We start from the raw sequence: 12,233 nt of genomic DNA, 5'->3' as shown, positions 1-12,233 counted from the left end.
ATAAACCTAAAATAATATTATTTCTAGTAGGTATCTTGATCAGTTGGTGAAGAAATCCATCTTGAACAGAATCCAAAAACTTTTCTCTCTCAGAGTTTGACGTAGCATTTCCAAATCAATATGTCTGAAATTAAAATCATCCATAATTATGACTTAATCTCACCGTAAAGTTTCTCACTAAATTCAGAATTTTCATCTGGTTTGTAAAAAATTCCTACTAAGAGTTTCCCTTGATGTACACTAACAGAAACACGAATGAATTTAATCTTTTTGCTATTATCCTTAATATTCTCAGCTTCAACGGGATGTAACTCACACTTTATATATAGAGCCACTTCTCATCTCTCTTTACTACTCTCTTCCTATTAAATAACCTATAATCACGTATTTCAAAGAAATGTCTTTCATCAAAATAATCATTTATATTTAACCATGTTTTATTTATTACAATTATATCAAACTTTTCTATTCCTGTCAGTGCCCTTAAGTTATCTATTTTATTTCTTATCTTTCTAGCATTACAATAGTAATAATTAAGACTATCCTTATAACTACTTTTATTCTAATTTCCTGTGCTAAACTTTTCTATACACCTCAGTTTTTCGTTTAGTTTATCTTTTCCCTCATAACTATAAATAGTTCAAAAATAGTCCTAGTTCAAACTTCTCTCACAGCTGAGTTAATAACCCCTGCTAATATGCCAGACTCTTTTCTACTTAAGTGTAAACCATTAATTCCAAAAAGTTCCCTCCTCCCACAAGTCTAACCAGCTAACCTGCTTATCCTTACATATTAATTTTAGCCTAACATTTAGTCCTGATTTCCTAATTAAAATTTCATCTCCACAAATGATACAATTAATTTATGGTATTTATTATTAAATACTTTTAACAGCTGATTGTACTTATTAATTAGCTTTTCTGACTTATTGTCCCCTACGCGTTAGCTCCTATGTGCACATTAAAAACTAAGTCGTTGCCCGTCGGGTCATTATTTCTCTTGCTGTGTCAGTTATATCTTCCACCAGTGCCTCAGGGTAGAATAATCTAACTCATTTCTCCCTGTTTACCCCATAAACTATTCTATCCACATGTCGTGTCAAGGAATCACTTATAACTTTAACCTCTTTAAGTTTATAATCCATATTCTTTTCTATTCTTTTTGCTTTCTCTCTCTCCAATAACTCCTCGTCTACATAAACCAAGAGCTGAAATATGTTACTCATTACAATTAAGTTCATTACTTTCAATTACAATACTACCGTTTCTAACATCCTGAATGTTATTGTTAACCTTATCTGATGTCTTCCTTACAGGTAAAACCTTTTGAGGTTCTGCTGTCATTTCCCACAGTTTATATATCTCTTTATCTATTTCTTCAACTCTTTCTCCAGCCTGCGAACTCTAAATATAAAATGAACGTCCTTACTAGTAGCTTTCTTAAAAGTGCATAATATTCCAGAGTTCTCAAATAAAACCTACATATTACATCTGTCGTACCTAACAAATTGAAAATGCTTAACTACCGAACTCGTCTTAACTATTGTATTATTTGTAGAATTAAAATAAACACTCGATACTATGATTAAATTTCAGTAGCCTGTTGTTAACACTGTTAAACCTAAGTTTGACAATTAACTAGTTTTGGACTGTATTTATTAAATAAAACAACGTATTGGGTTGAGGAATAATTCGTGAGCGTTTTTTCAAGTTAAAAAAAATATATTCATAAATGAAACGCTTTCGCAAAATATTTCATGTCATTTGGTAGATAATTTTTTGCTCTAATAGATGGTGTATTTGATTTTCATATGTCTTTAATTTTTGCTTTCATTTTCAGCTCATTAAATGGAATGTCAAGTGGACAAAATCGAGCGTTTTCGACACCATCTGCTTTTCGCATTTAATTTCTTGCAATTTCGTTTAAAACAATGCATACTATATACCTACAATTTCGTTTACAACAATGAATACTATATACCTAGGTATTACATGAAATAAAGTATCATAATAAATGTTTTGGGTGTAATGTGTTCATGCATTGAAGTATTGTATAGTCTTGCATGTAATGCTTGAATGAAATTATTTAAAAACGCTCACGAATTATTCCTCAACCTAATATTTAGTTTGTCTCTAAGCCTGAGGAACCGTTAAGCGTACTAAGCCTAATCTAACATTACACTAAACGTTACACTAATAAAATCTAAATTGAAAGCTTATACCTACAATTTTAGTCCCCAATATTACAAAATCTAGATATTTATCGTTATTCGACTTTAGCTTCCAAGTGTAAAAATAATAAAACCAAATAATATTGAAAATTACACAATATTATAACAACTTAGATTTCTTACGTCTTCTCTTTTCAAATAGCGCCCTCTATTCGTACTTACAGGTATATGTAGGGGTGTGTTTGTGTGTGTTTTCTTATAGCAAAGCCACATCGGACTATATGTAGGGGAGTTGTAATTGGGACAATAAGGCCCATTATTAGGTTAAGCGTAGCCATACAGGGTAAATGATGGCCCTCCTTCTGGTCAACGGATCAAAACTAGGGACAGCTATGCCTGAGTCTTGAGGTCCTTAGCTTGGGTTTTGGTCCATGTATCATGCAACTACCAAATGCTAGAATTATGTGCTAAGGACTGAAATAGGACTTTTGATCTCTACTAGTGTAGTAAAATTCAAGCTACCTTCAAACAAAACATGTAATAGTTCAGAAAATGTCGCAGATGAGTTAAAGACGTATTACTGAACAGTTATGATATGCTTGTTTTCGTGGCAGGAGTATTATCAACAGTTTATTTGGTTCGCAAGCTAACAACAAAAAAAGCAACAACTTTGTTGAATCTCAGTTCCCCCTATTGATTAGATTCTAATCTATTTTTTCTTCATATACAATAACCCATGTAATTTTCGACATTTTTATCTAGCCAAATTAATTAGTGCTGTAAATATTTTTTCGCTTTATTTTGATTACTTTTAAAGAATAATTGAAAAAACAAATGTTAGGCCTGGCGTGGCCAAGTGGTTAAGGCATTCGACTCGTAATCCAAGGGTTGCGGGTTCTAATCCCCGTCACACTAAACATGCTCGCCCTATCAACCGTGGGGCGTTATAATGGTCGGTCAATCCCACTATTCGTTGGTAAAAGAGTTAACGGTGAGTGGTGATGACTAGTTGCTTTACCTCTATTCTTACACAACTAAATTAGGGACGGCTAATGCAGATAGCCCTCGTGTAGCTTTACGCGAAATTCAAAATAAAAAAAATGTTCTGAGAAGTATTTCTGTTTTGAAACCATTTTGTTTGTGTAAGTCAAGGTTAAATATAAATTTCACGGAACTTTAAAAAATAAATAAATCAGGGAGTCATTTGGAAGGAAATCAAATGTTATATCATCAGTTTCGCGTAGCTTCACGTATCAACGTGAGCCTGTTTGTTATACGTGCGTTTGAACACTTGACATTCGAGTGGGTGGATACAGCACTGCATGTAATAAGTGTTAGGCAGTGCTATTTCTTCGTCAAATTGCATAACCGTAGCTGCAAAAACTTGTATTTCATAGAGGTTATATACATTAAAGCAGTATTTTCCAATAGGTAAAGTTAAACCGCCTTATACTCGCCTTGATCAGTGATGCATGCAGTTGCTATATAATTGGTTAGTATCTTAGGGTAACGTGCCTCGGAGAGGATGTAATCTCATATAGTGAACTGTTTCTGATGGTACATCTAAAGCAGCCCGTAGGAAAACATCACTGGGTAGGTCTCCTAAAAGAAGGTAGGAATCTACATAATATTGAAAATTCATTGGAAGGTAAATTGTACGAACAAGTCTCTACATTAGGAAATTATCTCTTTGTCTATTTTTCCACATAATTAACTATCTCCCTGACTATCTCTTTACGTAAGTATCCCTTTTATCGACTATTTATTTTTTAACTATGGTTTTGCTCATGTGTCAACACAAATAATCATTTCTTTCCCCATCTCTCTACAAAACTAATTATCTCTCTGTTTTTCTATATACATAAGTAACTCTCTCCCTGCCTATCCTTTAACGTAAAAAAACTATCTTCTCGCTTATCTCAAGGCAAGGAATTATCTTCAACTATCTCTCTACATAAGTGGCCACCTTTTTGCATATCTTTTTCAGTAGGACATTATCACTCTGATTAAATAAATATTTTCCTGCTTTATCTCTGTGCATAATTAACAATCTTTCTGCCTATCTCTCTATAAAACTAAATATGCTCCTGCCTATTTCTGTGTGTAATTGATTACCTACCTGTCAATTTCTCTATAAAACTAAATATATTTCTGTCTATCTCTCCACATAAGTAACTATCTCCTTTCCATTCTTTCAGTTGGCACGTTGAAGCAGAAATTGAATCTTAAATGTTCAGGTAAATCCAGTGAAACATTTTAAGACCCTTAAAAACAGACTTTAAATAAAAAAAATCCGTTATTTCCAGTGAAATAAAACTTGTCATACATTACGTGTGAATGTGAAAAATAACAAGGCAAGAAAGATCAATTACACTAGGTAACACAAATTTTGTTCCTGGATAGTATGTGTTATTTCTTAATTGCTTATGTTTTAAAAGTACAGAAAATGGCCGTTATTCCCTTCAAACTTTGTTTTTGTGACGTAGATAATGAAATTTAGAAATTAACTTATTTTCTATGTAAAAACTGGCAAATCTGCACATTTTCATTTACATAAGGTCTGAATAAAACAACACATGAATCAAGATTTACATGTATTTATACTAAAGTTATACAAAAATGTTTAGAAGCGAGTAGTTTTTCTAGATTTGCGACTGTAATGTAAATCACTTTCACGTATCAGCTCCCAAATAGTCTCCCATCATGCTTTCGTTATGCGATCCCAGGCCATAAAAGCAAAATTTGAAGAGAAAAATGGGTCTTTTCCATTTACTTTAGGCATAAGCAATTGGGAAATAACACTTTCTGCCAAGGAACAAGAAAAAGTAAAAATTTTGTTACATAGTATTATAATAATAGTTTTAATAACGTACATAGCTCTTGTTATAAGATATTATCCAGCATTTATTATGAGAAAATATGTAGTATTTGTTCAAAGTTAACGTCTGTAACTTAATACCTTAATTCTTCGTTAGATAACACTTAATATTTGTTATACTGTTATTCCTAGTACTTAGTGTAACATATTACCTGGTATTTGTTGTTAGATAATACCTAGCGTTGTTGTTGTTCGATAACGCCTAGTGTTTGTTGTAAGACAATACTTAACACTTGTCGTAGGATAATTTCTTGTACTTAATGTAACATAACACCTAGCGTTTATTGTAAGATAATACCTAGTAATTGTTATAAAATTTTACGTTTGTTCTTTATAATACGTTTCAGTACGAGTCCCTATGATTACTTGCCTCAATGTTCAAAACATTGAAAGCTGGGACAGCCATGAAAGGTAGGTGTCATTACACCTGGTTTCACGCTGTTTATAAAGGTATAGGTAGCCATCTTTCTCGTATCAGTAACAGACATCTCAACCTACCTGTTTCTTCACTTTCATCAGTAACAACTTGCAAGCTTTTCCGTAGCAAACAATGTGTTCTAAAGGGGTTAGTCACACCTCTCTAATGTCCATCTCGATATTAGCTCGTGTAGAACAATTTTTTTCGTCAACCAGTGCTACGCTACAGTGTTCAACATGTTAAGAGGCAAGAACGGATGTTTTTATTTATTTTTCATGCAAGAAGTCTCAAAAATATTTAAAAAGCTGTTTTTACACTAAATTTACTATAAAACTTATTGGAAATAGTTGTTATTTCATACATTAAGAATGTTTGTTTGTTTGTTTGTTTTTTGAATTTCGCGCAAAGCTACTCGAGGGTTATCTGCACCAGCCGCCCATAATTTAGCAGTGTAAGACTAGAGAGAAGGCAGCTAATCATCACCACCCACCGCCAACTCTTGGCACCTATATTACCAACGAATAATGGGATTGACCGTAATATTATAACGCCCCCATGGCTGAAAAGGTGAGCATGTTTGGTGCGATCGGGATTCGAACCCGTGACCCTCAGATTACGAGTCGAACGCCTTAACCCACCTAGCCATGTCGGGCCCATGCGTTAAGAGCGCTGTTGTTAAAAAAACAAAAGAGAAAGAAATAGCTAATTTAATCTTTTTGGCGGCTGGTCACTAAATTTGTAAGACAGTAAAGGTTTAATGAGAACTGGACAGTCGTAGTTACCTTCAACTGCACTCTGTATCTACAAACAGTTTTTAATTCATCTCTCATTCGTTTTGTTTTTCACTTTTTCCAATTCCGTTTCTAATCGTCTCTATTTCTAAAACGGCCATTTTTCCCATCAAACAACCTTTCTAGTGTGTGTGTGTTTTTTCCTTATAGCAAAGCCACATTGGGCTATCTGCCGAGTCCACCGAGGGGAATCGAACCCCTGATTTTAGCGTTGTAAATCCATAGACTTACCGCTGTACCAGTTACTCCATTCATCTTCATTTTCACTCATTTCTTGCAATTTTTTCTACACCTTTCAGTTCCCCGTTGGTACAGTGGTAAGTCAAGGGATTTACAACGCTAAAATCAGCGTTCGATTCTCATCGGTAGACTCAGAAGATAGCCCGATACGGTTTTACTGTAAGAAAACCCACCCACACATACTCCTTCTCGCCCCATTTTTAGCAATCTATCTTACCTCCCCTTTATTCTGTTCATCTCCAACTTTCAGTAGTTTTTTTTTTTTCTCTTTTGACGTTCGTAATATTTTGCGCACGTTGTGAATTATGTTGCTTTCCACGCTAGATGACTATTTAGTCTCCTGTTTATTTATTTATTTTATTTCTCGAACAGAAATATGTTTTAGAATGTTTTACAAAATGTTAACTATATTTCTGTAGGACCAAATAAAAATTTTTATTCGTTTTCTTTTACTTTTAGAAAATAAAATCCCTAACGAACCACACAAAACTGATAGCTTATCAATGTATTATTACTATTATGCATTTTCTTAAATATTTTTCAATGCTTTTATTCATACATTCCCATGTTAAACTTTTAACTCAAGCTTGTTCATTTTTATTAATATTATTTGTATACAATTAAATTAAACCTATTTACCCTATTATTATTCAATTATGTTATATTTACATAGCTATTGTGTAGGTTTCTTTTCCTTTTTTATTTTAATTCTTTCCCTTTTTCACCTGATTTGTTGTTTTCCTTTTTAATCTCTACTTGAATTAATTAAACCCACTTGTTTTTTTTTTTCCACTGTTAGATTTACTTAATTCGTTTTGTTCTGTTCTCTTTCCTTTTACGTCTTATAAAGCTGTTTAATCAACTCTTATTTGTACTTTTCTTCCTTTCGTCTCCTATTCGATTTTAATCAACTCTATATCTCCTATTCGTCTTAATACTCCAGCTATCTTGCTCTTACTATCCTTGTTACTATATTATTTTTTCTAGCCTATCGTTTATTTTTCCTCACCTGAAGTTTGTTTTCACCGTTCCTGTTGCACCTTTGGTTAGATTTTCCACTATATATGTCATTTCTCCCTCACTTACGTTTACCTATTAGCTTTGCTTTAGAAGTATCTCAACCCACTTTCTAAATCGAGCTACTTTTTTTCCCCCTCTTCTTCTCCTAAGTAGCACAGAAAGTAGATTATAAGCCGAATATTTTACTGAATAAAACTATGCACACGTACACGGCAAATTCTTTGTAGTGAACGGTAGCGGCGCCATCATTTATCTGGCTTAGTATTTAGATTGGTTCTGAGATAGGAGTTGCCGTACTTGGCCTTGAATCGCCTACTTAATACGAAGGCAACAATTCATCGTTGTTTTCCATATGAGAACGACTCTTCCTATAATGGATTGGCGTTGCCAACAAGAATATCGTTATCGGTCTATGCTAAAAAAAGACAGTGCAAACCTTCAAGTTATCAAGGAATTATTTTTTTCTTGGTAGAATGAAGCTTTTAGCAATAACTGTATTTTCTCTTTCTTCTTTTTATTTCGGTTAACCTGAATTTTTAAAATTGTAAGCTGTTTTCAATAGTTTTCGTCGTCTGTTTATTTATATGATTTATTGTGTTTCATCTGTGTCTATCTATCTGTTCACAACGGGTGTCTTCTATACGTATCTATCTGTAAATTCACATCACGAGAATATTAGCCGTATCTGTAGATATAAGGAGTGTACTATCCCTATTTGTCTACCTATCAGCACCTAGTGTGTACAAGCTGTATTTGTCCCCCCTGTCAAAACCAGGTGTGTACAATTTGTATTTATCTCTCTACCCGTATCAGGTGGTTACTATTCATATCTATCTTTTTTCTGCATCAATATTTACCCTTTTTCAGAACTATTGAGACAGCACTCTCTGTGTACATCGCAGTATTTACCCTTTTCCACAACCTTTGACACAGCACTCTCTGTGTACATCGCAGTATTTACCCTTTTCCACAACCTTTGACACAGCACTCTCTGTGTACATCGCAGTATTTACCCTTTTCCACAACCTTTGACTGGCACTCTCTGTGCATCGCAGTGTTACCCTTTTCCTGACCTTTGACTGCACTCTCTGTGTGCATCGCAGTGTTACCCTTTTCCACAACCTTTGACACAGCACTCTCTGTGTACATCGCAGTGTTACCCTTTCCTGACCTTTGACACAGCACTCTCTGTGTACATCGCAGTATTTACCCTTTTCCTCCACATGACTTGACACTCTGTGTATATCGCAGTATTTACCCTTTTCCTGACCACACTCTCTGTGTACATTATGTTACCCTTTTCCACAACCTTTGACACAGCACTCTCTGTGTATATTACCCTTTTCCTGACCTTTGACACAACACTCTCTGTGTATATCGCAGTATTTATCCTTTTCCACAATTTGCAAGATATCCTCATCAGTTTTTGTCGTTTCATTAAGTAGGTTTTTATGAAAGTATACAACAACATAAGTACAGCATATGTTTTACGTTTCAGCCTCAGGTGAATACAACCTGCCTGGTTTGATATAGTCAACGCCACGAGCACAACTGGCATATTTGCCAAAGAAAACCTGTTTCAGTTTACATCGTCTACATTTCCGTCAAAGAAAGTTTTTTTTTTTTCTGTGAATTATCGAATACAGAACACAGAACAATTTTAAAAGAATACTTTTATGTTTTTACTGGAAACTAAGTTAAAACAACATTTTTGAGTACTAGTTAAATCTACATAGAATCAAACAACAGTTTATTTTTATCAATCCTAGCGGTATATAAATATACCGAATCAACTAAAAATTTATGAATACTAGTCTTTATATATTGTTTTTTATTACTCAAAAAACAACAACAAAAACAGGAGAATTTTAGAAAACAAACCGTGATACATATCTGTATTTATGTATTTAGTGTTTTTTTTATTATCAGCTTTTAGATACATCTAAGTTTTACAAAGTACTTGTGTGTTATGGTTAGCAAAGTTTATAAAATAAAATGAGTACGGTTAGATTTTCCTTGGAAACTAATCCAGATACGTAGTTTGTGAGACAATACTCTGCTGGGTGATTTTCTTTTATGAAAGTATACAACAACTAAACTTTATCAAAGTTGTGTATAGGTCGCTATAATAACCTAACTGAGAGGACTTTGAGTTTGACGATGGAATCGTTTCTCAACTGAGTTGTCAATTACGTTCACAATTGCTTCCCCAGTGATTCAGTGGTAAATTTGAGGGCTTATAACGCTAAAACGTAGAGGTTGTTGCCTAACAGTTGTAAAAACGCTGATAATTCACTGTACGCCTACAGCTAATCAACTAGCAAAATAAACAACACCTTTTTAATTAATATTCATAATTATATTTTTCTTTTCTTGTACTAAACTGTTCACGGTAAAAATGAAGATTATTTTATAAATGAAAATATTTGGTTACTAATTCATATTTTCCCATAAGACAGAGACTTTTTTGACGGGAAAAATAACTTAGGCCACTTTGAATTTTTTCGTATAAGTACCAAAGGATTATCTGAGAACAGCCGCCCCCTATTTTTGAACTGATGGACTAGAAGAAATGCAACACTTACGACATTCTGGTTTGACAGAATAATGAGATTGGACTACCACATGTAGAGCACGTACTCTTTAATAACAGGATGCGAACCATGAATTATGAGATTCAGAATCTGTCAAGCTAAGCTCGGAGTAGTGAGTTATGAGATGTGTAGTTTTCTATGTATTTCCTGAGAATTGATATCCATGTTATCAGGGCGTAGGGACTTACTGCTTTATGATAACCAGGATAAAGAAACACGCACCCACTCATCCCAGTAGCAGAGCTGCATGATTTAGGATTTACAACGCTAGAAACCGGGTTTCGATACCCGTGGTGGACAGATCACAGGTAACTCATCTCGTAGCTTTGTGCTTAATTTCAAGCAAGCTGTTTGGAGTTTGTAATTTCAAATAAAAAAACTAACAAAAGCATTATTGTCTGGAAAAAAGTGTTCGCAATTTTTAGTAATAGTGTACAAAGGTACATGAACCCCAAGAAAACGTTTCACTTTTTAACACCCAACTGGCTACTTATGTAGAAATCAGAATCGAATATGAAAATCGTTTCTAGATAAATATTTCAGTCATCGCCGAAAACACTTTAACAACCAGCCTTTTTTTTTTTCTGTACTAAAAGACGATTGGTAAGATCTTCTATGTCCGAAAGCCTATTTACTAGCATACAGTTTCAGATAGATAAATTGTCTACACTAAAAGCATTCGCATCCAGACGCATTAGTAGTACCCCTTGCCGCTGAGACTCTAATGCAGCTTTGATAAGGCCTTCTATCGAAGTTACAGATTATTTTAACATTAGAAATATTTCTTTCAACTTTCAACAGGTCGCTATCTAGTGATTACCCATCATATCGTCTGACTTATCAAAAGTTTCGGTCGAACTGAAATAACGTTCTTTGAGATTTATGTCAGGAGTCCCCCCCCCCAACTAAGTAAGCTTAGTTATATGAGTTCACAATTTACGAAAACCAGTGTGACAGCTGAGTATTAAGAAATCCACGAAATACATGCTCCATTTAACCAGCCAGTACCTTTTTGTTAACAATGGAAGATTTTTCTCTCATTAGAAATGAGAGAGGCGAGTTTAAGGTTAATTAACTTGAAAATAAAATAACAGCGACTTTTAAAGTCAAAATATTACTACCGTAAAAGTTGCTCTCACTTTATTTTGAAAGGTGAGTTTTGTTAGGTTTTTGCACCATGCTTGAATATAACTCTTTGCACTTCAGTTTGTTACAGGAGAATATAACTCTTTGCACTTCAGTTTGTTACAGGAGAATATAACTCTTTGCACTTCAGTTTGTTACAGGAGAATATAACTCTTTGCACTTCAGTTTGTTACAGGAGAATATAACTCTTTGCACTTCAGTTTGTTACAGGAGAATATATTCCCATTTTTCACTTTAATCACTTAAAAAAGATTCATGTTACGGAAGGATTCCTTCTTTTGTAACATGAATCTTTTTTTTGTTTTTTGAAGTATGAATCTTCCTTGATAAACAGGCTATGTGCAAGTTTGATGTTTAGGGCGAAGTTAAAGATAATTTCAAGTTTTACTCGCTTTTGCTCTTGGCGAATATCTTCCACTGTTGGGTGTTGTAAAATAAACTTTCTGTAACTTACGCCTAACAAGCAGTATGCTGCATGCTGATGATGCTTTAATATACGTTTTAACTGGTAACACAATTGTTGCCAGTTCTTTGAATCATGCGTTACGGTATAGAGATGTAATTATCAGGAAGAGAAAAGACGTAACAACATTAAGAACACCATTAACCCTAATTAAATACAGCGCATTAAAAAATATGACTTGATTAATGTCTTCTGTTTCAACCCAGGATTTTTGTTGAAAGGTGGTACTCTCTGAAATAATTTTAACTCCGCTGAGCGTGTTGAGACAGTCGCTGAGTGAAACGGACAGCCTCTGTATTTCGTTGGCAAAATAACTTCTCGAATCGCACGTGGGGAAGTTTGGGTCGAAAATGCCATCAAAATATGTATTAATTGTGATAATAGAATTGTTACAATCATATAGAAAGTAGATTAGGGATAAATTAGTTATTTGAATGTGTTTTACAAATAGCTAAACTATAACTCGCATATTAATAACAAATGTGTAGGAAATTACGCGAAGTGGTTGTTGAA

At 34.0% G+C, this 12,233-nt stretch overlaps 1 protein-coding gene and 1 long non-coding RNA gene across 4 annotated transcripts in view; one reads left to right on the top strand and one right to left on the bottom strand.

Moving 5' to 3' along the window:
* The window catches only part of LOC143229015 (uncharacterized), a 38,769-nt gene extending 30,986 nt beyond the window's left edge, over positions 1 to 7,783 (bottom strand). For both annotated transcript variants that reach the window (XR_013015604.1, XR_013015603.1), the window contains exon 1: positions 7,507 to 7,783. This is a non-coding gene — a long non-coding RNA (uncharacterized LOC143229015). The remainder of the gene's footprint in view (positions 1 to 7,506) is intronic.
* The window catches only part of LOC143229014 (uncharacterized), a 59,586-nt gene that overhangs the window by 8,449 nt on the left and 38,904 nt on the right, over positions 1 to 12,233 (top strand). The window contains exon 1 of one of the 2 annotated variants that reach the window (XM_076460632.1): positions 3,571 to 3,782. The exons of the other annotated variant lie outside the window; for it this stretch is intronic. The gene's annotated coding sequence lies outside the window, so the exon portion shown is untranslated. Of the gene's footprint in view, positions 1 to 3,570; positions 3,783 to 12,233 lie in introns of those variants that run through there. 2 annotated transcript variants of the gene reach the window in all.

Source organism: Tachypleus tridentatus, chromosome 10 (assembly GCF_004210375.1).
Source record: "Tachypleus tridentatus isolate NWPU-2018 chromosome 10, ASM421037v1, whole genome shotgun sequence".
Lineage (NCBI taxonomy): Eukaryota > Metazoa > Arthropoda > Merostomata > Xiphosura > Limulidae > Tachypleus > Tachypleus tridentatus.
The sequence above is the reverse complement of the archived record's forward strand: the minus strand, read 5'-3'. Positions and strand labels throughout refer to the sequence as shown.